General features: G+C 37.8%; 1 protein-coding gene across 13 annotated transcripts in view; it reads left to right on the forward strand.

Moving 5' to 3' along the window:
* The window catches only part of GULP1 (GULP PTB domain containing engulfment adaptor 1), a 271,766-nt gene that overhangs the window by 34,442 nt on the left and 210,136 nt on the right, over positions 1–27,188 (forward strand). For 2 of the 13 annotated variants that reach the window (XM_070581655.1, XM_070581645.1), the window contains exon 2: positions 16,886–16,941. The exons of the other annotated variants lie outside the window; for them this stretch is intronic. The gene's annotated coding sequence lies outside the window, so the exon portion shown is untranslated. The remainder of the gene's footprint in view (positions 1–16,885; positions 16,942–27,188) is intronic. 13 annotated transcript variants of the gene reach the window in all.

The raw sequence follows: 27,188 nt of genomic DNA on the forward strand, positions 1-27,188 counted from the left end.
CTCTCTGTGGAAAACATGATAGAATCCTTGGCATATGAAGAGGCAACCAAAATGTATGAGCCAAAGCAAAACAAGTATACCAAATCATATCTAGTAATTATTTGAAAATATATGCAATTTTTCTGGATTTTGTGATTTTTATGATAACTGTCAAGTTTTCTGTGGTATTTTGAAATTTATCTTCTTAAAGAGCTCCCCTGTCCCCGTTGTATAAGCTTCAAATTCACAATACTTGGATCTGCCCTTAAATGGGAAGCATATGGAATGGGGTCCCATTAGCAAACAGATTTTCCCCAGGAACTCAAAATCCTTTTCAGAGATTATTTTTGTAACTTCTTAAATTGGAGATCCATTATAGCTACCAAACTGATTTCCTTTCAGAGGAAAAAGGTGCGTAATAGGAAGAAAATAGATTATAAGAGTGATACGAGGCTTTATAAGGTCATGTTTCTAGGGTTAGGATTGGAGTAAATTTCAAAAACCATAGCAAGTCAATCTGTGTATTTCTGTCCCTCTTTATCTTCTTTCAACCTTGTTTATCAGCATCTTCTCCTCCAGGAAAATGAAGACAGATGGGGATCATCGGTGAATGAGATTCTTCTCTTAATGAAACTGGGAGTGGGTGTGAAAGACCTTTTCTAAGGATGTCTTGTAGTATCCTCCACTCTGTCTCTGCTAATGATATGTTACCCTGATCCGTTTCTTTGCCTTTTCTTGAGGGCTGGCCTGGGAGGTGCTACTAGATTCGGCGAATATATTACTAGCTAATAAATTCTCCACCGACATGCATCCATCAGGTCACAAGTAAACAGATGTTTGTTCTTCTGCCTCATTGTTTTCTCTTTCCCTCTAATTGCACCAACTTTGGGGAGTCTAGGAAACTCTAACTTAAGAAGTAATGCTTTTCTTGTTGCTGCCCCCAAGTCCCCAAATGTCACCAATAATTCAGAAAACCAAGGAATCAGAAGGTATACTAATGTCCATTCCTCAAAGAGCTTTTCTTTAATGAACCCTTGCCGGGGGCATGAAGTGTCCCATGAGAAGCCTTGCTGGATTTATTCCTGGAGGATTCGAGCATGTAGGATGGATGTTTAAACATTTTACACTCCCTTACCCTTCGGAAGATAGCATATGTGTGACTTTTCTTTCCATTGTTTCTTTTATGAGAAACGTCTATGGTATACATCAAACATCATGCATCAGCTCATCATAAATCACCTGCAAGGCATTGTTTGGGCAGGGGAACCCTCAATGCAATGCCCACCTATGACTGCTTCCTTTCTTTTATGTTTCCCTGTCATGGTGAATGTGATAACCAACTTTAAGTTCTATAAGGCAAAATGTGAGGCACATAAGACACCTCACTACTTATTCACCATATCAAGCACATGCAAGCCTTCTTAGTCTCTCCTTTGGATCACCTCAGTGCCTCCTGACTCCTTCTCACCCACAGTCAGAGGAGGTGTTTTTTGTTTGTTTGTTTGTTTGTTTTGGTGAGGAAGATTGGCCCTGAGCTAACATCTGTTGCCAATCTTCCTCTTTTTACTTGAGGAAGATTGTTGCTGAGCTAACATTTGTGCCAATCTTCCTCTGTTTTATGTGGGATGCTGCCACAGCATGGCTTGATGAGAGGTGCAGCATGACTTGATGACTGGTGCGTAGGTCTGCCCCAGGGATCGAGCCTGTGAACCCTGGGCTGCCAAAGTGGAGTGCATGAACTTAACCACTATGTCACCAGGCCGACCCCCAAAGGAGTTCTTTTTAGGGGAATATAGTTTATATAGTATGTTTAAATGCCTTATTCAATGGACAGTCACCACTGCATCATACTGATTCATTCGACAAATATTGTTTGAGTGCCATGGAGAGATGGAGTGAAGTGGTGGGTTATATATCTTCAGACTGTCTCCTCCAGGTCCATTCTCCACCCTTCTCCGTCATACTCTCTCCTCTGGAAGGCAAATCAGACTATCTTAATAGTTCCCCCCGGGAAGAGAACCGAGGGAGGGAGAAGTGTGAGTTCAAGTTATTTATTCTCTTAGCTCTTTTCTTGCAAGTAGCCTCAGGTTGACTGCTATACTCTTCCAATCATTTTTTTCTCTCAATCAACCCTCTCTATTGGATTCTTCTTCCAGTTTCTAGTATCTTCCCTCTCTCTTGTTCTTTCAGGGCTGGGGGTAGCAATATCCCTCCTGTTACTATTCCTGGGGTTCTGCCTTATCCCATTTGGTTTTCCTACATCCTTCCCACACCCTTGTAAGTAGTCCTTATTGAATTCTCCACCAATTATCTTAGTTTTAGTGTGGCATCCGTTTCCTTCTAGAACCCCAACTAATACAGATATTAGTCTAGGAATACCTCTCTGATGCTTTGAGGTTATCAGCGACGTGTGGAGGAGGTGAGGAAAAAGCCATGGAGATGTGTAGGGAAAGACCTTTCTGCATGGAAAAACTCTTCTCTTGGAATGTTGGATGGACAGCAAGGTGGACGAGGTGGCTGGCAGGAAGGAAACAAGTGGGAGAGTATTAGGGATGTAAGTCAGCGGGATAGTAGAATGAGGTACGAAGACCATAGAACATCTTATAAGGCTTATTTTCAGCATGAAATTGGAAATCGTTGGAGGTGATAACAGACTTACAATGTGTCACTCTGGATACTATTTGGAGAACAGACTGTATGGGGGCAAAGGTGGAAACAGAAGGCCAGTTAGGCTATTGAGAGAGACAATGGTGATTGAGCCGCAAACATAGTGAATAAGGGTGGAATTCTAGCTGTATTTTGGAATACGGGGACAGGATTTGCTGATGGATGTAGGATGTTAAGAGAGGAGTCCAGAATCATGCAAAGTTTAGCAACTGGATGAATGGATCTGTCATTTCTGTTCTGAGGACGATCATCGGAGGAAGAGTTTAGGCAGGAAGATTAGGAATTTGATTTTGGATCTGTTAAGTTTGAGATGCGTCGAAGTAAATGTATTAAGTGGGCAGTTCATGGGAAATGTCTAGGCTACAGATACAAATTTGGGAGTCATCAACATATACATGGTATTTAAAGTCGTGACTTCTTGAAATGATCTAGGCTATTGATTCTCAAATTCCTTAGTTGGGTATTTGTAAATATAGTTTTCACTGTAAGTATGGCAGTTGAGTCAGTCTGGTTAAGCTTTAAATGTAACATTATCAAGATTAGGAATAATATTTTATAAAATATAAACAACTTATATATTCTATAATTAACATATATATAACATAAGCACTTATAAGTATGCATATCTGTTAGAAAATTGACCTGTGTGTGTAAACTCATAGGTAGACATATAAAGTGTGTATAACACAAGGACCATGTTTGAAAATATTATTTGTCTTTTTGGAAGGCATTTTCTTTAAATGTCAGAAAGTGAGAGTAATCACTGATTTTCCTGCCAAACAGGGAATTAAATTATAACTCTGAGAAGATAATGCAAGGAACATTATTTCAGCTGTCCTTGAAATGTCGATTTACTTTTAAAATGCAATTATTTTAAGCCATTTGTTTACAATATGGCATCTTTATATGTAAAAATTTCAAACACTTGGTCTTCTGTGATTTATCTCTAACTTTTTAGGAATTTGAATAAAAGGCAATTTGTAATAGTAAAGAAATCTTTCTTACCCAAAACAGAGTAGGCTAGGAGTCAGAAATGTGAATTTCTAAGATAGTTATTTTGCCACCAACTAGCCATGTGAATTTGCAACATTTGACACTCTCTAGGCTTAACTTCTCTAGACTTAACTTCTGTAGGTTCTTTGAAAATGAAAAATTAATGTAGATTAATGGTATTTCCATAGTTCTACAGACCCCTTCCAGACTGGTCACCATGGGCCCGATGTGCCAAAGATGCCTGGGTCCTTCACTGTGTCAGCCAAAGTCTTTTGCTTTTACTTGCTCTGTGTTAGTGCTACCGAGGAACGCATTTTTGAGCCACAGGATCACCAGTTTAAAAGTCTTAGAAAAACAGTTAATTGCTAAGCTTTTCTAGAAAAAAAATAATTATGTTCAAAGTTTTTGTCAGCTTTGAGAGGTGCCTTACCTCCAAACCACTGCCCAAAAAACATGCCCAGCCTTTCTGTAACTGTCTTCCCAGGTAACTATTCTCTTTTGCCTCTGAAGTATAATTTAGCCTTAACATTCTTTAATTATAGAGTCCTAGGATCTTACAGTTGAGACAGACCTTGGAAATTATCTCTTTCAGCCTCTTTTCTGATACAGAATGACCACCACATCCCCGAGACTAGTTATTCAAAATCTATTTGCAGAGTGCCAGGGGCTCATCAACTGGGATGGTAACCCATGCCATTCTGTAACAGTTCTTATGCTTTCTTATGTGCAGCCAAAATAACTACCTTTGAAACCTTCACTTTTCTGTCATTTTCCCATAGGGATTTGAAAACACTATCTGTGGTTAGTGACTCTCGAAGTTTACTGTACATAAGATCACGTAGAGGGTTAAGATGAATGTTCCAGGACTCTGTATCCAAAGACTGTTTCCATAGATCAAGAGATGGAGTCCAGCAATCTACATTTTCAACATATATTTCATGTGATTATAATTGTAGATCATTATTGTAATTCAAAACAGAATATTGTGAATTAGAAAACTGAGTTATAAAATAGTTTGTATAATATCAGAATCTGTGTATAAAACATCGATTTAGGGTAATATCCCCAAAATGTTATCAATGGTTGATTATTTCTGCTTGTTGGGATTATGGACAACTTATGCTTTTACTTATCTTTGCATTCTAATATTTCCACAATGATTATATATTACTTTTATCATTAAAAAGAATAAATTTAATGAGTAATTTATCACCCCCGCCACTTATCATAAAGGTAATTTTCAAAGAACATGGAGACTCGCAAGGGTGAAAGAGACCTCTCTAGTCTGGCGGCATTTGTATTGCTTCTGAGTGTTTTCAGGGCACGTGAGAGTAAAGGTCCTTTGGTAAAAAATCCTGACTCTCCTGATCTTCTCTAAAGGGAGGATGATGGTCAGCACTAGTAGTCATCTCATTATTCAGTCCATCAGTTATTCATTTGTTCTTTCAAGAAACCTTTAGGTCCTCTGTGCCACTCACTAAGGCTATGAAGAAAAACTTGTCTACCAGATTCTTACTATAGTGGAGGAAGCACAGGTGGCATAAGAAAGGAGCTGTTTCTTCTTGGGAAGCTCTCAGATGGTTTCACTTAAGAGTTGTTGAATGGAATGAGTCTTTAAAAGTGAGGAGCAGTCTTGTCTAAGCCGGTGGGGGTCGTGGTGGAGATTTTTCCTTGAGAAGTGTATGCAAAGCCACAGAAACGTAACCTAGTGTGCTATAAATGGGGAACTGTAAGAAATTTGATTTGGCTAGCTGGCTGGCTACCCGTGAGAGAACTGCAAGAGGTAATGTGGACAGGAACCCAATCTCTGAGCATCTTATATGCCATTTTAAAGAATTTGAGAATTTAGGCGAGTAACTTGGTCAGCTTTAATTGCGGCAGCAGTGTGGCAGATAGATTGGAAGGGGTGGCTGGAGATGGTGGAGAGGAGGGAGTCTGGCATGACTCCCAGTCTTTTGTAGGCTTCTGGGTAGATTGATTCTAACACCACTTTTGCATGGGAGAAGATAGGAGGTATCAGACTAGTCCTACTCTCCTATGGCATAGAATGAGCACAGAGTACATGGCAAATATAGAACAAAATAAAATATCTGAATTCAACATCTGGACATCGTTTTCCATGTGTCCATTTCTGTATTTAATTCCAGCATTTCTAGGTCTCACAAGCGTGTTTTGTCCTAGAAAGTCTTTATTATATGTGGTTTCATAATTTTTCATTTGGTTGATCCTTCTCCCATTGTCTACGTAAATCTGGAGATAACTGTGAGAGATAATACCTTTTAGAAAAATCAGAAAGTCATGCCCAGAATGAACCATTTGGGAAGGAGGGGGATGTCGGCGAGCAGGGGAAAGTTTCATGAAATGTTGGCTATTCAAGGAAGGCAGATTATTTAATTGGCAGTGTCTAGTTAGCTGCTGTACCTGAATGGCTAGATAGAATGGCATGCATATTTACCAAACAAGGATGGGATATGCATATGATCTCTATGGCCCATTCTGCTATGTAAAACTTGATTTAGGTAATTTTACATAAAGGGTAAGGGGAAGACTCTAAGTGAGCTTAAGAGATTTTCTATGTGTTAGTCGTAGCTACTAATGCAATGTATCTAGTCTGTTGATTTGCCAAAGTTCTTTTCTTTTTTTTTCTTTTGGTGAGGAAGATTGGCCCTGAGCTAACATCTGTGCCAGTCTTCCTTTATTTTGTATGTGAGATGCTGCCACAGCATTGCTTGATGTGCAGTGTGTAGGTCCGCATCCATGATCTGAACCTGCGAACCCCAGGCCGGCCTCAAAGTAATTTTCCTGTACCTAGATTAAGAAACAGAGACTGCTGACAGATGCCCTATATTTTTAAAGAAAATTTGTTGTACATGTCTAAAAGTAACATATGCCTTTATAAAAAAATTAAGGTACAGAATTGGAAGTAAAATGTTAAAGTCTACTTACTTCTGCTACTACAACTTGATGAGTATCCTTCCGTGCTTACATGTGTCTGTACGAATGCCCACTCGTTATCTGTTCGAGTGTATTATTCAAAGGTTGTGAGATAAGGTAATAGAGATAACAGCCATGGAAAATATCATGTAATTTAAATCCTTATAGTCCGTAGTATTCCAGCTGTTCAAGCAGGTGGCAATATTTTGGGCAAAGATGCTTATCTGTTACTAAATAAGCAGTAATTGGTTTAGGTAAAACCAGGATTAATTCTCTTTATAGTTGTTCTTGTCTAACTCAAAGGGGATAGCAATTATGTATGGCATCTCTTAATCTGTAAACACTTTTCTAATCACCCCAGCAACCTACTGACCTTAGTTTAGTCAGGTGAAAACAATCGATTGAAGAGCCTAAAGAAAAGATAACTCCTTAACATTCAGCGTCTGTTATAAGCAGTTACTTTTGTATTCCTTAGACTGGAGAAGGGGCTGTATGTGAGAAGAAGCCCATGTAGAAGACATGTAGTTTACAACTACTAGTGTTCTCTTGCTTGAATTTTAATGACTGTACTATCACTCTTTGAATTTTGTTAGGAGCTTTGCCCTCAAGCCTGTGAACAGCAGTTTGAAACCAGATGATTCTCCGAGATCTCTTCTTGAGACCAGCTGCAGTTGGGATGTGACCACTCATTGTTCTGGAATAAGTGGCTTAGACCCGACTAGCCACCCTGTGGACTGTCCCCGTACAAAGCTGTTTCTGTCCCACACAGGCAGGGACTCCCTGTACTCCAGGCTCAGCTGTGGAGCCTGCTGAATTAATCAAAGCATACTTAGACCACGTTCCCTAAGGACTAGCGGATTTCTGTAGTGACTCCACCCTAACACCGTGAACTCCTGCCCTTGGAAATGTTCTTTTGACAGCTGGGGATCTGAGAGCAGTCCAGCCCTGGGAAGACAGCTTAGGAAGAATGTTCTTAAAGGTTTATTGATGAGAAATGTGGATTTACATGTCCTTTTGCCTATCAGAATTTATAATTAACATTTTCAAGCACCTAGAGTTTAATAAGCACTGAATTTGGTGCTTTCACTGTTTCATTTAGTCCCCGTGACACTTTATCAGATACTTGTAATTATTTGTTTTACAGGGAAGGAAATGGACAGCCTGCTAGGATATGGGTGTCTGACAACTTAGGAGGACAAGTGGTTTTCGACTCTGGCTGCACGTTGGAATCACCGGAAAAGCTTTTTTTGAAATACTGATTCCTGGGTTTATGGCAGGTGGAGGAAATTAGAACCTCTGGGGATGGGCCCACTCATTGGCATTTTAAAACAAATAAAATTCCCAGGTGATTCCCATTTGCAGCCAGGATGGCAAAGTTTTGTCCTAATTTGTCTGACACTCATCCCGTATCGAGTCATGGTTCCTGGGTTTGCGTGAGGTAGAAGTTTGTTCAAAATTCAGAATATTGGGACCTTTCTGGACCTACCTTATCAGAGTCTGAATTTTAAAAAGATCCCTAGGGAACTATTTGTATTGCCTTGCAACTTTTCTGTAAATCTAAAGCTTTTCGAAAATTACAAATGTTTCTTAGAAAAAAGAAAGATCATGTTTGGGATACAAAGATCAAAACCTTCTCTCCAGCAGCTCAGTCTTGCAAGAGAGAAACTTATTAAAAGGCAATTTGCTAAGAGCTATAATGGAAGTAATGTAGAAAGTGCTGTCACTTTATGGGAGGAAATGAAACATGCTGCTTGGAGGAATTAAGAGAAAATTGCCAAAGGAAGGTGACTTGAAGGCATTCCAGGCACAGAGAAAACACAAAGGAGAGCTCCTTTAAGGAAAGTTGCTAATATAAAAGGAATTAAAAAAAAAAACATGAAATTGAGCTTTGATGAAAATATAATGTTTAATACACATTTATGTTCTAAAAATATGATAAATTCTAAGCTCAAACTGAGAGTTAGTGCCAGACTAAAGAGGTACTGTAGTAATTAATGGAAGACTTTCCCTTTTTCAAGAAAAGCACAGTAATTAAGGGGGATTAATCATTTGTGGTATTAGCATTCTTGAAGGGAATTGGGGACAGGCCCTATTTGAAATTCTCACTTCTTGGGCCTGTTTTGACCCTACTCTGCCTTAACTTTCCAGTTTCGTAGAGGTGCCAGGCTTAACTTGTCCATGGGGCCTTTGTGGATACTCTTTTCTCTGCTGGGCGGGTCCGACCCCGTCTTCCACTCCTGATGAAGTCCTCCTCATCTTTCAGCTGGGATTCTGCTCAGCATCACTTCTTCTAAAAAGCCCTTTCTAATTTACAGTCGAGGTTAGGTACCTATCTCCTGCATTCCTATAGCATCATGTATATATCACATTGTTGCTAATTTTCTTTTTGTCTGTTTGTTTCATGAAACAGTACCCTGAAGGCAGGGGTTATTTTTCAGCAGCTTCTGTGTCTCCAGTACTCTGCATAGTGTTTGACTTAATAAATGCTTTGAAATAAATGAAAGAAGTGATAACAATAGCCTATTTTTGCCCTTAGTCTACAGTGACAAAAGGTAATCTTTGGAGATGGCAATAAGAGATTGAAATGCTCTTAAATATTAATGGCTAGGAAGAAATTTAGAGACTTTAACTTATGCATAGCATATACCTGGCATATAGCAGGTTCCCAGTAAGTTTTGGTTTTGGGAAAGAATTAACGTTCTCATTTTATATATGAGGACTTTGATTTAGATTATTAAGGATGTATCTCTCTTAGCATATTATTAAGAGAATGTGAACTCAGACATGGATCATTACTCATAAATTAACAATAATTTTTATAGCTTCCCATTGTTAAGTACCTGTACATGTCAGGTGTTACAGAAATAATGTATGCGTATAATATATGTGTATGATCACATTTAATTCTCTGAAAAAGCCTATGAGGCTTATGTTACGTTTGGGGGCACAGATTTGGAGTCAGAAATGCATGATTATAGAGCTCATGCTCATTTCCTAATCAGTGTTCTTTCTACTCTTCCCTGCTGCCTCCCTTTTTTTTTTTGGCTGAGGAAGATTTGCACCGAGCTAACATCCATGCCAGTCTTCGTCCATTTTTTAGTATCTGGGCTACTGGCACAGCATGACTGCTAACAGAGCGGTGTAGGTCTGTGCCCAGTAACCGAACCTGGGCCGCTGAAGTGGAATGTGCTGAACTTAAGCCCTAGGCCACTGGGGCTGACCCTCTGCTGCCTCCTTTTCTTTAAGAAGCAGCTGAATCAGCTTGCACTTTTCTCTTTGCGGAAATTGCATGGTTGGGAATCACGGACTTGCTGTTTGATCACTAATTTGCTGTGTGATCATATACAAATCTCTGAACTTCTCTTCCTCAGTCTCCACATTTATAAAATGGACCTATTAAACTCTTACCAGGGGTTCATTCATTATGCAGCAAATATTTGAAAGACTCATGTGTGCCAGACACTGTTCTTGGTGCTGAAGATACAGTAGCAAACAGAACGGACAAGACCTGTGGTTCCCCGGAGCTTACATTATGGCGGTTGAGCCTGAAAATAAACAAGTAAAGCACAAATCAAATAGTGATGAGTGCCACGAAGCAAATAGAACAGGGTGGCAGGAAGAATGTGGCTGCAGTAGGGTGAGGACATCATGGTTGGAGTGGTCTGAGAAGTCTTTCTTCAGGAAGTAACACTTAAGTTGAGACCTAAGGGGAAAGCAGGAGTCAGCCATGAATAATTTGGGGGTGTAGAGTTCCAGGCGGAGGGAGCCAGGGGCAGAAATCCTAAAGCTGCAAAATCTCTGCATGTTGGAGGACCACCAAAGGCCAGTGTGGCTGGTGGGAAGAGAGAGGCGGGAGATGAGAGGAGAGGCCAGTAGGTCCAGATTATGGACTTACAGTAAATGATTGAGACTGTTTCTCAAACACCAGTGTGCAGACACTCCAGGGAAATCCAAGATGATGTTCTCACGTCTTTAATACCTTTGACATCTTTGATACTTCCTTCCAACATTTTTGCCACTTTTCATGTGTTTAGGAAAATCCTTCCTTATGGGTGATGTCCCAGAATAGAGGCCAGAAATTTGCTTCCCCATCCTCTTTTGCATCAGGGACACATACTTTAGACTAAGGCTCTGTCAATCAGATGCACACAGGTAAGAAATTAGCGACAAGAAACAGGCACCATGGAATCTATTCTGGCAATGATGGCGGCTGATACATTTCATCTACAGGGGCAGCTATAGCAGAGTTTCTAACGGAGCATCTGGTACCCAGATCTGGTTAGCAACGTGGCCTATGGTGAGAGCGCCTGGTTATGGCAGAGGTGCTGATCACAGCGGGCCAGTTCTATGCTGTTATTTCAGTGCTGTTTCTGACTACATAGTTTGGTTCTCTGGTGGTGATGGAGTTTTTATGAGTCTCTAATATCTTTCTATATATTTCTTTTTATTTAAATTAACTAGAATGCATTTCTGTTGTTTGCATTTAAGAATCCTGTGTCAATGTCAAAGTAAGGATCAAGAGATTTACTGCCTGTGTCTGAGAAGCATTAGATCTGTGATAGTCATTCCAACTCTAAATTCATGGGTAAATTAGTGGCTCAAAAGGACCTGGAGATGTAAATACTGCTTACTTCAAAACCTATTTTCCATATTTTTACTTGTAAGATTAGTATTTGTAAACTTGTCCTTGTTAAAGAAGCCTACTTTATTTTCTGCACACGTGGTAAGTCAGACTAATTATTCAATGTTTTTTCTTCTGGAAGCCTCTTATTGGCCTCCCTTAATTTAAAGAGCAGGCTCTAGTGCAGAGATGCTACCTTCCCAATGGACTTAAGATGTCTCCAGGCTCCCAGAGGTACCATCGATACGAGAAAAATTGCCCTGGACCACTTCTCTTTCACTCAGAGCCCCTTTGTCAGCAAAGCTAAGCAAGCATTCAGTGATTAACCACAGTCCTAAACATATGTGCATTTTTAGAGACACTTTTGGTGACTGTTTAGTAGTTATTCTTTCAATAAAATTTGTAACCAATGTTTTATTAGGTATTCTGTGCTGCGTCTGAGAAAGGGCTTCTAAAATTTAAATGGTTCTTAATAGCTGTACAAAAGTGAAGTGAAAATATGTTTATAATTATCAGAACCCCCATCTGTCCTGTGCTTGTGCCAGGCTGGTCTCGGAAGGGTTGTTAAAAACATAGCTACTTCTCTAAAATGGCTTTCCATTTTCTGCCTCTCTGGCCATCTCTCCACTCTGTATTGAAGTTCTGAATCTTCACGAACTCCTGCCAATTTAACTTCTTTGAAGTTATTCTTATATTTATAGCTAAATTTGTTTTCTTTTTCATTGACATGTCAATTGGATGCAATGCTCTTCAGGATGACTCCTAGCAAAGAAAATTCCTTTTCCAACATCTATCTAGGTGAAAATGGTGATTGATTCCTGGAACTATTTCACTTGTTAACTGTAATGGAAAATTGCTCATTGTTACAAGCAGGAGAGAAATGAAGCACCCCATTTCTCTTATTTAAAGGTCTTATCTCCCATGATACCAGTATACACTTTTAAGAGTGGCTTACTTTGAATATCAATTGAAAGTAGATTTTTGACTCAGAGTGCCTTTATGTCGGGTATAACCATTAGGCTTATGCATAATTAGGCTTTGCCTTTGCCAGGGAATTTTCAGAGACTTCCTGTTTAGTTCAGGCTTTGTCAGTAAGGTGTTGGTGACACATTTATGGTAACACTTAAGTGTTAGCACCTAGGGATATGATCTTCCTCTTTATGGGTTTAGAGTCTGAATGCTTTGGGTGGAAAATTCTCATTCTGGAATCTCTTTTCTGAATGTCACTTTTCCCTCTTCTGCCCTAAGACATCTTGCACATTTTAGATTATGTGTAATGAGTGGAGATATGCGTTTGATGTCTCATGAGGGGCATTTTGAGAAATTGAAAGTAAATCTTCTAAATAAACATTTTAACTAAGTAATGGGTACATGATGGTATCTTATATTACTTATTATTAAATAAACCATATTATGTATATGATTTACTTTATATATGTTTGATTTTTTTAATAATAAAAAGTTCAAAAGAAAACATATAGTAGACTAATAACTCTCTAACTTAGTCAATTTACTAGGCTTCTTTGCATTTCAGTGTCCTTATTTGTAAAAGGAATACATAAATAAATGAAAGAATAAATGCTTTATTTATAGGATTAGTATTTTATCAGGAAATGAATGCTGTAGTGTTCCAGTGTGTACTTGTACTCCGAAATACTCTTCACATGTTGAGTATTAATTATAGAAGGATTTGTGCAAGTGTCACTCAATATTGATTAACCTAAAAAGAACTGGACAGAGATTTGCATAATTGTTTTTTGTATGGGGATCATGTAGGATCATAGAGGCCAAGAGAGGAGATGCTTGCCTTTAGAAGGTGGTCACTTGGAAAACAGTGGAACAAAATTAAGCATGACTTGGGCGAGAAACTCTTCATTTTCTGTGTTAGAGAAGTAAATGGTGATCTTGGTTAAAAAATAGATGACTATTGGGGCTGGCCCCGTGGCCGAGTGGTTAAGTTCCTGTGCTCCGCTGCAGGCAGCCCAGTGTTTCGTCAGTTCAAATCCTGGGCGCGGACATGGCACTGCTCATCAAGCCATGCTGAGGCAGCGTCCCTCGTGCCACAACTAGAAGGACCCAAAACTAAGAATATACAACTGTGTACTGGGGAGCTTTGGGGAGAAAAAGGATAAAAATAAAATCTTTAAAAAAAAATAGATAGCTGTTTCTTAATTGAGGGATATTCATAATATTATCTTATGTAAGTTAATAGCAGTTTTGTGGGTGAGGTTCTTTAAAATTAGAGCAACTGTCACTGGAAAAAGGAGACCAGGCTAGCTTCTCAGGGAGTCTCATGGGAATTTATATCTGCTCTAAAGGATCGATTTTGAGATAATCCATTGTGAACATTTGATTCCAATTAGTAGCAGATTACATTTATTCAAAGTTTACTATACGCCCGGAAATGTGCAAAACTTTTTAACATAAATTATCATATTTCTTTCTCATAACTACATAATGAAGGAATACTATTATCTTTCATTCTATAGATGAGGTAGGTCATTGTGGCTCAGAGAGGTTAAATATCTTGCGCAGGTCTATATAAGTAAAGAAATGATAGAACTGAGAATAGAAATTGCCATTCTAACTCTAGGATGTGTAGTCTTTACTATACCATATTGGTTCTTTACAGCAATTATTTTAGTCCAGGCTTTTTTTCTAAACTTTTTTGTTTTCCTAGCTTTTTCTGTATGCTTCTTTATTCAGCTGTATGAGCAGATACACATGAGATTTTTGTTATAACGGTCCACAAAGTCCATTTTTGGCAGCCAAAAGGATTTAAATGACAATGTATGGATGCATATAAGTAATCATATATTGTGTTAGTTTCTTAGGACTACCGTAATCAATAGCACAAACCTGGTGCCTTAAAACAACAGAAATTTATTTTCTCACAGTTCTGGAAGCCAGAAGTCCAAAATGTGTTGGCAGGGTTGATTCCTTCTGGAAGTTCTGAGGGAAAATCAGTTCCATGATTGTTTCCTAGCTTCTGGGTGGCTGGAAATCCTTGGCATTCCTTGGCTTGTGGTTGCATAACTCCACTCTCTGCCACGATCTTCACATAGCTTTCTCCTCGTGTGTCTCTATGTATCAAATCTCCCTCTCCTTTCTTTTATAAGGACACTCATCATTGGCTTTAGGGCCCACCCTAAATTGAGGAGGATGCTGACTGAGATTTTTAACTTAATTACATCTGTAGATAAAGACCCTGTTAACAAATATGGTTGCGGTCACAGGTACCCGAGGTTGGGACTTGAAGAGATCTTTTTACAGGCCACTATTTGACCCACTACGTATTTTGAACATTTGTATTAAAGAAATGGGTAAAATAGTACAAGTATAATACAAACTTTAGTTTCAGACCATTTCAATTCATGGAGTATTTAGTTTTAAGGGTATTTTATATAAGAATGTTATTTTATATGCATTATCTGAATGCTGAAGATATCCCCCAAAGATTTTAGATTTAGATTTCATTTTCTTTTCGCTGTTTCGCTAGTACAAATATATGCTAATCATCATCTTTCACTTATTCCCAGGATATGCTATTACATATGCACATTTAGTTCCTCATTTCTTGAAACTTCGATATTTGAAATTATTTTTAAGAGACTCTAAATGGCAAAAAGCCGTTACATATTTCAATGAGGTCTCCTGGTTCTCATCCCAAAGCACTTACTGTGTCATGATAGCACTAGATTGTGAGGAGATAATGCATTCGAAAGATTGACATGGCAAAGAAGATGTAATAATATTCGATGATTGGCCAAAATTGAGGGCATCTAAGGGAGAAAAGCTAAAGATACACTAAGCTGGGCATCAAGAAATTTGGATTCCATTCTGAGCATTTTACAGGTTCTGCACCTCTGCAGAGTAGAACGGAAAAGAAAATTCTAGAGAATAAAATGAATATAGAGATGACCATGGCATGCAGATTGCTGAGAGCTCTGGAGAGGGTGATTCATGAAGAAATGTGGACCTCAAATTTTGAGCAAACTTTTAGAGATGAAAAAAGAGGGAACCAAGGATTATTGGTGATTCATATTTGTTTAAAGCCATCAATATGTATTTTTGACACAAACAGAAATACTAGATTTATTTTTAAAAGTTAGGCGCTTGTTGGGGAGGAGTTGCTAACTGAACAGCTGGGAGCGTTGTTGATAAAGTATCAGCAAAAGATGCTTGAAGTAATATAATTACAAAAAAAGACGCATATCTACTTAAACTATTTTATTTTAACCTAAAACTTATACAACTGTATTTATCTGTAAACTTTTCCTGTACGGCCTCTCCTTCAAGTGTGACTCTGGTGATTGGCTTTCTACAAAGATTTTCTTATGTAAAGAATACTCGTTACAGACCATCCCCATGATTGCTTCGTCGAATGGCACGGAGAACTTAGGGACACCTATAGGCGACCAAAGTGCAAATTCCCTCTACATTGTAATAATTTCATCTCAATCTTTTATAGCTGTGTTGCCCACGTATAATGGACGATGGGAGAAAATACCTGACTGAATTGTGGTTTATTTAGAAAAGAAGAATGAGGAATGGGTGCTTGTTGGACGTCCAACAGTTTTCATTACAATAAGCATGTGACGGGATTGGGGGGAACAGAATTGCTGAAATAAATCATGTGGGGCAAAGTCTAGAAGCTGTAGGTGTTCAGTTAGCGATGGGCGCTGGTTGGCGCGGTTTACACTTTAATGGAGTGTGTCAGTTAATCGTGAGTGGTGAACTAGTTAAGTGGAACTCTGTTTTCAGAAGTTCTGCTCTTCTCATTGAGTTTTAAAAGTGCCACAAAAGGCTCACAGAAGATTTGAGGGGAAAAAATTTACAGAGAAAATTAGATATGAGCCATCTTTGAAGGACAAGATAGTATAGGGAGTCATGATAAGGTGAGTGCCTGTTTGTTTTGTTGGGTTGAGAAATTATTAATGCCTGGCATTCATTTCACAGACTGAGAGATAAGGGGCAAGACATTTCCAGCATTGATTTCGGGTCGTGAGAGAGCATTTCTGTGACGACTGGTCATCTAGCTGTGTAGCTGTCCTTGGGTGGTCTTTTCCTGGGTAGCCATTCTCATCTCACTTGAGCGTGGTCAGTCCGAGACGAAGTGTAGGTGTGACATTCTTGGATTGTTTAACGCTGTGTTTATTGTGTCATGTCTTTGATATATATATGTGCACATTTAGTTTAAGATCGGGTTCTTTGAACAGATATGCCTTGAAAAATAAGGTTAAATCATTGTTTTTTTAAAAAATATAACTTTGTTATTATAAAAACAAGTAGGATCTTATTTTTGGATAATAAATTTTATGCCAAAACTCTGAGCAATGCTTATAAATATCTGCCTTCTTAAAAATGTTATGTACTTTAGGCTCTGCCAAAAAAGAAACTTTTTGCTTACTAAGTATGTTTTGAAAAATTGTCTTCTCTGTTTTCATGACCTATTTGTAGCGCTAGCTCTGAACCAGGTGCACCTCCTCTCCATTCAGTTATGCAAGACGATTTTCCTAAATCATTAGCCTCACACCACTCTCCGAAGCAATTTGCGCGGTCTGCCAGTTGCCCCCGCTGTCACAACAGAGCACTGTACAATGGTTTCCAAGATCCTTTTTGCTTTACTGGTTTTCTCGGATCCCTCCAGCGAAACTCACTACACCTCCCTTAACTTCTTTAATCCCACAGGGGACAGTGAGAGGGAACTATCTCAAGAGGACAAGAAGCAGGATGAAATGGTGAAGGTAAACTGAATTGCTGTGGTTTCTACAGTACGTGGGAAGTGAGGAAATATAAATACTGTGTGGAGACCACTCTTTCAAGAAGGTTAGCCATGAAGGGAAAGGGATAGAGTGGAGATAAGATTTTATTTATGGTGAAAGAGAAGTAAGCCAGTAAAGGAGGGTAGAAGTTATGGAAGAGAAGAGATTGATACATCTTGGTCCTGTTCCCTCTTCCTGAAACAGTGTTCCTCCTCATTCTTTCAAATCCTTCTTAATGGCAATAACCCCTAATATTACTTGAATATGTTGAATGTGTCACTCTCTTTCATGTTATAGGAAGAGAACTATGAGGTCTTATTCTTGCTCTTTGGAATTTACAGTCTAAAGCCATAGCACATGGTGACTAGGGATCATTCCTTCTTTGAGCATGTTCTTTAGCAGAGTTTTAATGTGGCCTATTTTTTTGAGAGTTGTGATTTAGAACACCTATCAGTAGGAATCACACGGAGCCATGGCACTGAAAACAGAACCTCTGTTTTATAAGCTCCTGGTCCTAGTAGTGTTTTATCAGGCTTCTCTTGTTCCAGGTGATATGGCTTGATCTGGGGTAGAGTTAAATTCTTGTAACGATCAGTGGTGTTATAATGGGATGGTTGGCATGAGCCCAGAAAGAGCTTTCAAAGGCATTGCAGAAATCTCCAGGTTAAAGGGACTTCCTGATGAGTCAGTTATTGCCTCCAAGTGCTTATCAAAGTCGTCATTTAGTGGCTGTTAGACTCAAGTGTACGCAAAATTCTGTGGGCAATTAACAGTTTTTTAAAAAACAAACAAGAACAGATTAGTAGGGTTTTTTTTGAAACAGTAACCTTCATAATCCATAGTGAGTATTTGATAAATCACAGTATTAAAGACTGTTTTACATTTGTGGAGTGCATGCTCTTTCCAGTTTATAAAGCACCATTATAGGTATTATTGGTCTCGATTCACAACAGAACTAATCTATAGGCAGAGGAGGTATTGGTATTGGCATATTGATATATGGATAAGGAAATTGAGGCTCAGAAAAGTTAGTAATAATAGCTGACAAAATGAGGGCTTATTATGAACCAGACACAGTGTTAAGAAATTTACATTTAGTTTATTTTGTCTTCACTACTATCCTATGCTATGGAGGGTATTATTACCTGGATTTTGTGGTTGATAAAATTGAAAAGAGATTAACTTATCCAAGTGTGCATGACTAGTAAGTGACAGTGTCAGGGCTCAAACCCAGGTGAACTGACCCAAGGACAGTCTGAGCCCCTGTATAACACTATACTGCCTCATTAGGCTCTTTGCACGTTTTCTTTCTTTTCTTGCTGTGTTTCTTACAAGCTCTAATTGATAAACTGTCATGTTAAAAGATAAACTGAGGCCTATTAAAAATTTTAAGAGTTCATTTGAGCAAAAATCCATTCCAAAGGGGCAGAGCCAAAACAGAAGTGGTTAGGAGCACTCTGAGAGGAGCTGGAGAGAGACCTTTATAGAGAAAAGGCAGAGGCAAAGTAAGGAAAGTTTGACTAGCTGGAGCTTAAAGCCTTGTTGGCTGTATGTGAGTGGTTGTCCTTAGTATTTTGATTTCTTGACCTTGAGGCATTTACAGGCTTAGATTTTGGTTTGTTTATCTCAGCCCTCAGGGCATTAGAGCCACTTCATGCCCTGGCCTCCTTGTTTAATAAACTTAACAATTAGAAACAATGCATTACATAATACAGTTACCTAAATATCCTCAAAGAGTCAGTGGACTAACTTAATATATTCATGCTTTTAATTGGCACACGTGTAATTTCAGTGTCCAGTCAGTGACTGGTTCTTCTCACAGGGCTTTTGTTGGTGTTTGTAATTGGAGAATTGAAACAGATATTATCTAATGAAGTGAATTTTGGAACTTGTTATGAACTGGAGCCAGTATATTTTTCCCCCTGGAAATATTCTAGATGTAATAGATATAAAAGTAAATCAAATTCAATATAGAAGATTATCATGAAACATTTGAGAAACATATGATGAATTTATACAGCAATTGACAAACTTACTCTTCAGGGTACTTATTTTAATGAAACTGTTAATTGAAATACCATGAGATGTGTCAATGTAATATAACTATTTCTCTGATATTATTTTTAAATCTATTTAAGAAAAACCCTAAACACATTTTTGGGCAATAATATGCATTTAATACTAAATGTAACATACCCATGATGCCAGAAAGTTATCTGGTGAAACGTAACTATTGACAGGGGCATTAGTCCATGTGCCACCTTTAGCAACTAACATCCCCACTGAAACACGTTATCCTTTTGGTGATTGCTGGAGTATGCTGTGAATCTTGCCTCAAGATTTGAATGTAATATGTTGCTGGTATTACACAAGAATTACGTAGGTTAAATATCCATTTATGTAAACACTAAACACCAATTCTTGTTCTATGAAGTTGGGTAAAAGGAGGAGGTTTTAGATAAAAGCAAAGCCTTGAATTGGTTTTCCAGCAATATCTGAAACAAGCAAGCGGAACATCAGGATACTTAAAAGTGAAAATGAGGAGTTATGATGCTTTTTAAAAAGAAATTTATTTTGGAAATAATTATAGAGTCACAAGAGTTGCAAAAATAGAATTCCCATGGACCCATCCCCTGGCTTCTCCAGTGGTAACATCTTACATGACTATAGTATTTTATCTTATATCAGTAAATAAGCTAAATCAATAGTTGCCTAAATATGAACCAATTTGGCAAATATTGAAAATTAATACCTTTTTCTCAGTAGTAGGTGAAACTTTCTCATACACCAAAAAGGCATGTATTACAATCTATCTCAAAAAGAAAACTTGTTCACATTTCATCTTAAAAAAATCAATTAATGCAGAATGCATTCAAAATGAAACTGTCACATGCCAAGGAAACAAAGGCTCTGCAAATGCGTAATTCTAATTATCAGAATCTGTTTATGCATTTTTCTGTTGACAAGCATTAAAGTTGCTTCTATTTGTTGTTTATTTTGAATAACGCTGCTGTGAACATTTGTGTATGAGCTTTTCTGTGGACATATGTTTTCACTTCTCTTGAGTATATTCCTCAGAGTAGGATTACTGGGTCATATGGTAACTCTGTGTTTAATATTTTGAGGCCCTGCCAAACTGTTTCCCAAAGTGACTACACCATTTTACAATCCCACTAACGATGTTTAAGGCTTCCAATTTCTCCTCATGGTTGTCAACACTCCACAGTGAGTATTTGATAAATCTTGTTTCTTTTAGCCATGCTAGAGGATGTGTAGTGCTATCTCTTTGTGGCTTTGATTTGCAGTTCTCTGATGGCCAATGATATTGAGCATCTTTTCAAGTGTTTGCTGGTCATCTGTACATCTTCTTTGGAGAAGTGTCTATTCAGATCCTTTGCTGACTTTTTAATTCAGCTTTTTTTTTTATTGTTGAGTTGTCCTCTTATCAGATGTATGATTTGTAAATATTTCCTGCCATTCTGTAGTTTTCTTTTAACTTTCTGATGTTGTCCTTTGAAGCACAAAAGTTTTTAGTAGAGATTTTTCTTTTATTGCTTTTGCTTTTGGTATCATCTCTAAGAAACCATTGCCTAAATCAAAGCCATGGAAATTTACTCCTATGTTTTCTCCTAAGAGTTTTTATAGTTTTAGCTGTTACATTAAGGTCTGTAATCCATTTTGAGTAACATTTTGTATGTATTATGATGTAAGGATCCAATTTCATTCTTTTGCATGTGGATAGCCAGTTGTATCAGCACCATTTGTTGAAAAAACTGTTCTTTTCCCATTTATTTGTCTTGGCACTCTTGCAGAGAATCAATTGACTATAAATGAAGGATTGATGTCACGACTCTCAGTTCTTAGCACCCTGTCTTAATTACTCCAGCTTTGTAAGTAAATTTTGAAATTGGGAAATGTGAGTCTTCCAACTTTTTTCTTCTTCTTCAAGATTGTTTTGGCTATTCTGGGTTCCTCGTACTTCTATATGTATTTTGGCATCAGCTTGTCAAAGATAGAATTTTGATAGGGATTGCATTAAATCTGTACATCAATTTGGTGGGTACTGCCATTTTAACTATATGTCTTCCAATCCATGAGCATGGGTTTTCTTTCCGTTAGTCCGATCTTCTTTAATTTATTTCAGTAATGTTTTGTAGTTTTCATTGTACATATCTTGCACTTCTTTTGTTGTTAATGCTATCTTTTTGATGTTATTGTGAATAGAATTGTTTTCTTAATTTCATTTTCAAATTTCTCATTGACAATGTATAGAAGTAGAATTGATTTTTATATATTTATCTTACTGAACTTGTTTATTACTTCTCAAAGGTTTTTTTGTTGTTTCCACTGGATTTTCTATGTATATAAGATCTGATAATCTGTGAGTAGAGATAGTTACAGTTCTTCCTTTCTGCATTACTCTGCTCAGGCCGCTATATCAAAATGCTACAGATTGGGTGTCTTAAACAACAGACATTTAATTATTTTTTGCAGTTTTAGAGGCTGGGAAATCCAAAATCAAGGTGCCGGCAGATTTGATGTCTGGAGAGGGCCCATTTCCTGGCTTGTGTGTGGCCACCTTCTCCCTGTATCTTCACATGGTGGAGAGAGATCTGATCTCTTCTTATAAAGACACTAGTCTCATGGGGGCCCCACCCTCATGACCTCATCTAAACCTCATTACCTCCCAGAGGCCCCACCTCCTAATACCATCACATGGGGGTTTAGGGCTTCAACATATGAATTTTAGGGGGACACAAACATTTAGTCCATCGCACTTTCCAATCTGAGTGCCTTTTATTTCTTTTTCTTAACTAATTTTGAAAATTTAATTTTTACAGTACAATACGTGTAATAATATTTCATTGTAATAGGTTTCTAAAAGTCACAATTATATTCATTTGGGCATCTACTTTAGTCCGTATTTTCAGTACAATGGATGAGCCTGGAAAACAAACTGTCCTTATTTTGTCAATATAGTTGTCAGCAAATAATTATTGAATGCAACATTATTTCTAGGAATGTACTAGACATCGTGGAGGCTATAAAAAGTGGCTCTGTCCATAAACTTAATTTCATAGAGGATCCAAGTTTCAACATGCTTGGAATACCTCCAAAAAAAAAATGTAATACTAAATACAAATTCAATAGATATTAGGAAAACTAAACTGTTACTACACACTGAGGGTAATAACGAGACTGTGGAAATGCCAGAACACAACCTCATTCTTTTAAGAAATGAATGGGATTTGACAATGAAGGTGAATAAGGGGAAAGTTATTGTATATAGAGGCTGGCATGAGTAAGGTCAGAGTATAGGGAAAATTTTTGGTAAGTTCTATTTATTTTATTTTGTTTTAAAAGTTATTTTATTGAGGTCATATTGGTTTATAACATTGTGTAAATTTCAGGTGTACATCATGTCTCAGATTCTGTATAGACTGCATCGTGTTCACCATCGAAAGTCTAGTTTCCATCTCTTACCATACATTTGTGCCCCTTTAACCCCTTTGCCCTCCCTTGACTCCCTTCTCCCAATAACCATCAATTTATCCTCCTTATATGTGTGTTCGTTTATCTTCTCCTTATGAGTGAAATCATACAATATTTGTCTTTCTCTGTCTGACTTATTTCACTTAGCATAATACCCTCAAGGTCCAACAGTGTTGTTGCAAATGGCACAATTTCATCTTTTTTTATGGTTGAGTAATATTCCATTGTATGTATATATACCACATCTTCTTTATCTATTCATCTGTTGATGGGCTCTTGAGTTGCTTCCAAGTCTTGGGTATGGTGAATAATACTGCAGTGAACATAGGGGTGCATTTATCTTTTTGAATTAGTGTTTTTCTGGTCTTTGGGTAAATACCCAGAAATAGAATAGCTGGATCATATGGTATTTCTATTTTTAATTTTATGAGAAATCTCCATACTGTTTTCCATAGTGGTTGCACCAGTTTGCATTCCCACCAGCAGTGTACGAAGGTTCCTGATAAGTTCTATTTAATTCTAAAAAATAAATAATGCAGAGGATGGAATATAGTTTGAGGAAGACTGAAAGAAGACTAATAAGATGTATTTTGTAGTAAGACAGATATAATGTGAAAAGGGTAATTTTATTAAGAATAGAAAAGAAAGGTGGTGAAGAGAGAACTTCTGAGGGACAAAAAATAAGACTTGGTAAAAGATTGATTATGGAAGAATGAAGGGGAGGGAATGGTAAAAATTACTGATATTGCCAGCTAAAAATATGAGAAAAGGTCCTATGACTTGCTCAAGGTCCTAATGCCATGCATGGCAGAGCTAGGACTTTAAACACAAACCTTCTGACCCCAAACCCTGTGTTCTCTATACATTGTTGCATTTCAGGAGTAACTAAGGATGGTCGGGGCTTTACTACATCCCCCAAATTTCCAATAGAATATCATTTATCCAATATTTTTTACCGACATGCACCTTACAGCAGAGAAGCGTGAGCTCTTACTTCACAAATTCTAGAGGTTATAGCCACAGATGCTCATGATAGGTAGGAGAAAAGAAAAGACCAAACATTTATATTAAAAATTTGCATGAATGTGTTCTAATCTGTAATATGCAACTGGTGATTTTTGTTAGCATCATGTGGATCTGTCCCACCAATTTGGACTTCCAAGTATAATCATACTGCAAGAGCAAAGCGTACCTGATATAGTCATATCACGCTCCCCTTCAGTCATTTAATGTGAGAATTCCTGTACATACTTCATGTGTTTATTTCCTCATTTATTCAACAAATATTTACTTCATGTCTACCGCATTCCAAACTCCATGTGGAGAAATTAAGGCTTTGGGAAAAGAAGGTAGCTTGCTTCTCCTAACTAAATTTTTCTTAAATGTCCCCACCCTTTCAATTGGGGTAGCATTGTATCCTTACTGACCAGGGATAATCTGCATTTGTACCAGTTGTCCTGTTACCCTATCTTGTTAGCTCTCTTCTCACTATCAGAAGTGTCCCAATTTGGATGGTAAATTACATGCCACTCTACACATAATACATTCAAATTCATGTTTCAGTAAAATTTCAATTTGAATGCATATCTTCAATCTTCAGCATCACTGTTGAGGACCTGAAATAGGAAAATGTTAAGTATGTGAATGCCAAAGTTCTACAGTAGTTATAGATTGAACTTCCAAGAAAACAATCCAAAGTAGAGGTGAAGAAGTTTGGTAATTAACAAAACAAGAAAACACTGGCATATATTTCTACTTTTAATAAAACCAGTTAAATAAACATTTTTTTCCCTTTCTATTGATTGCTATGGTTTTGGCAGAAACATGAGACGAGAGTTACTTTTGTGTGCAGAGATTTATAAGCTACTAACCTGGCAAAACCCATGAGGTGATAAATGAGTAGGAGTACAGCATCAAATTAACGTTCTTTGTTTACTGGGTAGAAATGCTTTACTAGATCCTTTACATGAATTATTTTAGTAAAGACTTGATAGGCATTAGAAAAACTGCAATTCGTAGTAGGAAATACTAAATAAAAAATGAAAGCCAACATTTACCAGGCACTCGCTATATGCCAGGCACTGATCTAAGCGCTTTACTCATGCTAACTCATTTATCCACACAACAAGCCATGATGATATTATTTTAACCTTACAAATGAAGAAAATGAGACACAGAGAGATTGGTTAACTTGCAAGGTCACTCAACTGGCATTTAAACCAGATAATCCAGATCCATAGGCTAAACTTTTTTTTTTGCTGAGGAAGATTTGCCCTGAGCTAACATCTCTGCTGGCCTTCCTCTATTTTGTATGTGGGTCACTGCCTCACCGTGGCTGCTGAGGAGTACTGTAGGTCCGCACCCAGCAACTGAGCCTAGACCACCAAAGTGGAGTACAAAGAACTTAACCACTAGGTCATGGGGCTATGCCCCCATAGGCCACACTTTTAGACATTGCCGGATACTGTCTTCTCATGTGTTCTTGGGTGCCCATTTATGTGTAATAATCATGATACTATCATACATTTTTAGAACATTTTGTGGTCAACAAAGTCCTTGTCTGTATATTCTGTCATATTCTCTCTGTGTCTCTCTCTCTCTCACACACACACACATGCATGCACAGACCCTGTGAAGCAGGGCACATGAGGGTATCCCCATTTTACAGATAGGATATATTTATATCGTTTGTCCAAAGTTGTCCAGTTAAGAAGCAGTGGAACAGAGGTTGGCTCGAGCTTATTTCTTCAGTCTATGAGCACCTCACTGATCGATGCTGAGATCACAAGAGCACATCTTGAAATCATTATCACATTGGACACTACGAAGAATCCTTATTGGCAATGTAAAAACGGAGACCAGCATGTTCATCAGCCTTTTACCTTTAGATATTTTCCCATACTAAGGTGACTCTATAAACTTTTCTTTTTCAATTATTTTATTGAAATCATAAAGATTTATAACATTGTGTAATTTCGGGTGTACATTATTATTTATCAGTTCCTGTATAGACTGCGTCTTGCTCACCACCAGTTGACTAATTTTTATCTGTGACCATACATATGTGCACCCTTTCCCCTTTCACCCATCCCACAGTCCCCTTCCTCTCTGGTAACCACTAATCTGTTCTCTTTATCCATGTGTTTGTTTATCTTCCACATATGAGTGAAATCATGCAGTATTAGTCTTTCTCTGTCTGGCTTATTTAGCTTAGATCATACCCTCAAGGTCCATCCATGTTGTTGCAAATGGGATGATTTTGTCTTTTTTTTTTATGGCTGAGTGGTATTCCATTGTGTGTGTGTGTGTGTGTGTGTGTGTATGCCACATCTTTATCTACTTATCCATAGCAGGGCACTTGGGTTGCTTCCACATCTTGGCTATTGTGAATAATGCTGTAGTGAACATAGGGGTGCATAAATCTCTTTGGATTGCTGATTTCAAGATCTTTGGATAAATACCAAGTGGTGGGATAGCTGGATCATATGGTATTTGTATTTTTAATTTTTTGAGAAATTGCCATTCTGTTTTTTGTAGTGGCTGCACCAGTTTGCATTCCCACCAGTAGTGTAAGTGGCTTCCCTTTTCTCCACATCCTCTCTGACATTTGTTATTTTTTCTCTTATCAATTATAGCCATTCTGACAGGTGTAAGGTGATATCTCATTGTATGTAGTTTTGATTTGCATTTCCCTGATGATCAGTGATGCTGAACATTGTTTTCATGTGCCTGTTGGCCGTCTGTATATCTTCTTTGGAGAAATGTCTGTTTATATCCTCTGTCCATTTTTTTTTCTTTATTGTGGTCATAATAGCTTATAACATAGTGAGATTTCAGTTGTACATTATTATTTGTCATACACCAAATAAGTATGCCCCTTCGCCCCTTGTGCCTACCCTCCACCCTCCTTCCTCTGGTAATTACTAATTTGTTCTCTTTGTCTGTAAGTTTGTTTATATTCCACATATGAGTGAAATCATATGGTGTGTGTCTTTCTCTGTCTGGTTTATTTTGCTTAACATGATGCCCTCAACGTCCAGCTGTGTGGTTGCAAACAGGACGATTTTGTCTTTTTTATGACTGAGTAGTATTCCATTGTATATATATACCACATCTTCTTTATCCATTCATCAGTCAATGGGCACTTGGGTTGCTTCCCCGTCTTGGCTATTGTGAATAATGCTGCAGTGAACATAGGGGTGCATAAGTCTCTTTGAATTGTTGATTTCAAGTTCTTTGGATAAATACCCAGTAGTGAGATAGCTGGGTCATATGGTATTTCTATTTTTAAGTTTTTGAGGAATCTCCATACTGTTTTCCATAGTGGCTGCACCAGTTTGCATTCCCACCAACAGTGGTTAAGGGTTCCCTTGTCTCCACATCCTCTCCAACATTTGTTGTTTTTTTGTCTTGGTGATTATAGCCATTCTAATGGGTGTAAGATGATATCTAAGTCTAGTTTTGACTTGCATTTCCATGATGATTAGTGATTTTGAGCATCTTTTCATGTTCCTGTTGGCCATCTGTATATCATCTTTGGAAAAATGTTTGTTCCTATCTTCTGCCCACTTTTTGATTGGATTGTTTTTTTGTAGTTCATTTGTGTAGTTCTTTATATATTATGGAGATTAACCCCTTTATTGGATATATGATTTGCAAATATTTTCTCCCAGTTGGTGGCTTGTCTTTTCATTTTGTTTGTGGTTTCCTTTACCTTGCTTTTTAGTCTGATGTAG

The sequence above is a fragment of the Equus przewalskii genome, chromosome 17 (genome assembly GCF_037783145.1).
Source record: "Equus przewalskii isolate Varuska chromosome 17, EquPr2, whole genome shotgun sequence".
NCBI classification, from domain to species: domain Eukaryota; kingdom Metazoa; phylum Chordata; class Mammalia; order Perissodactyla; family Equidae; genus Equus; species Equus przewalskii.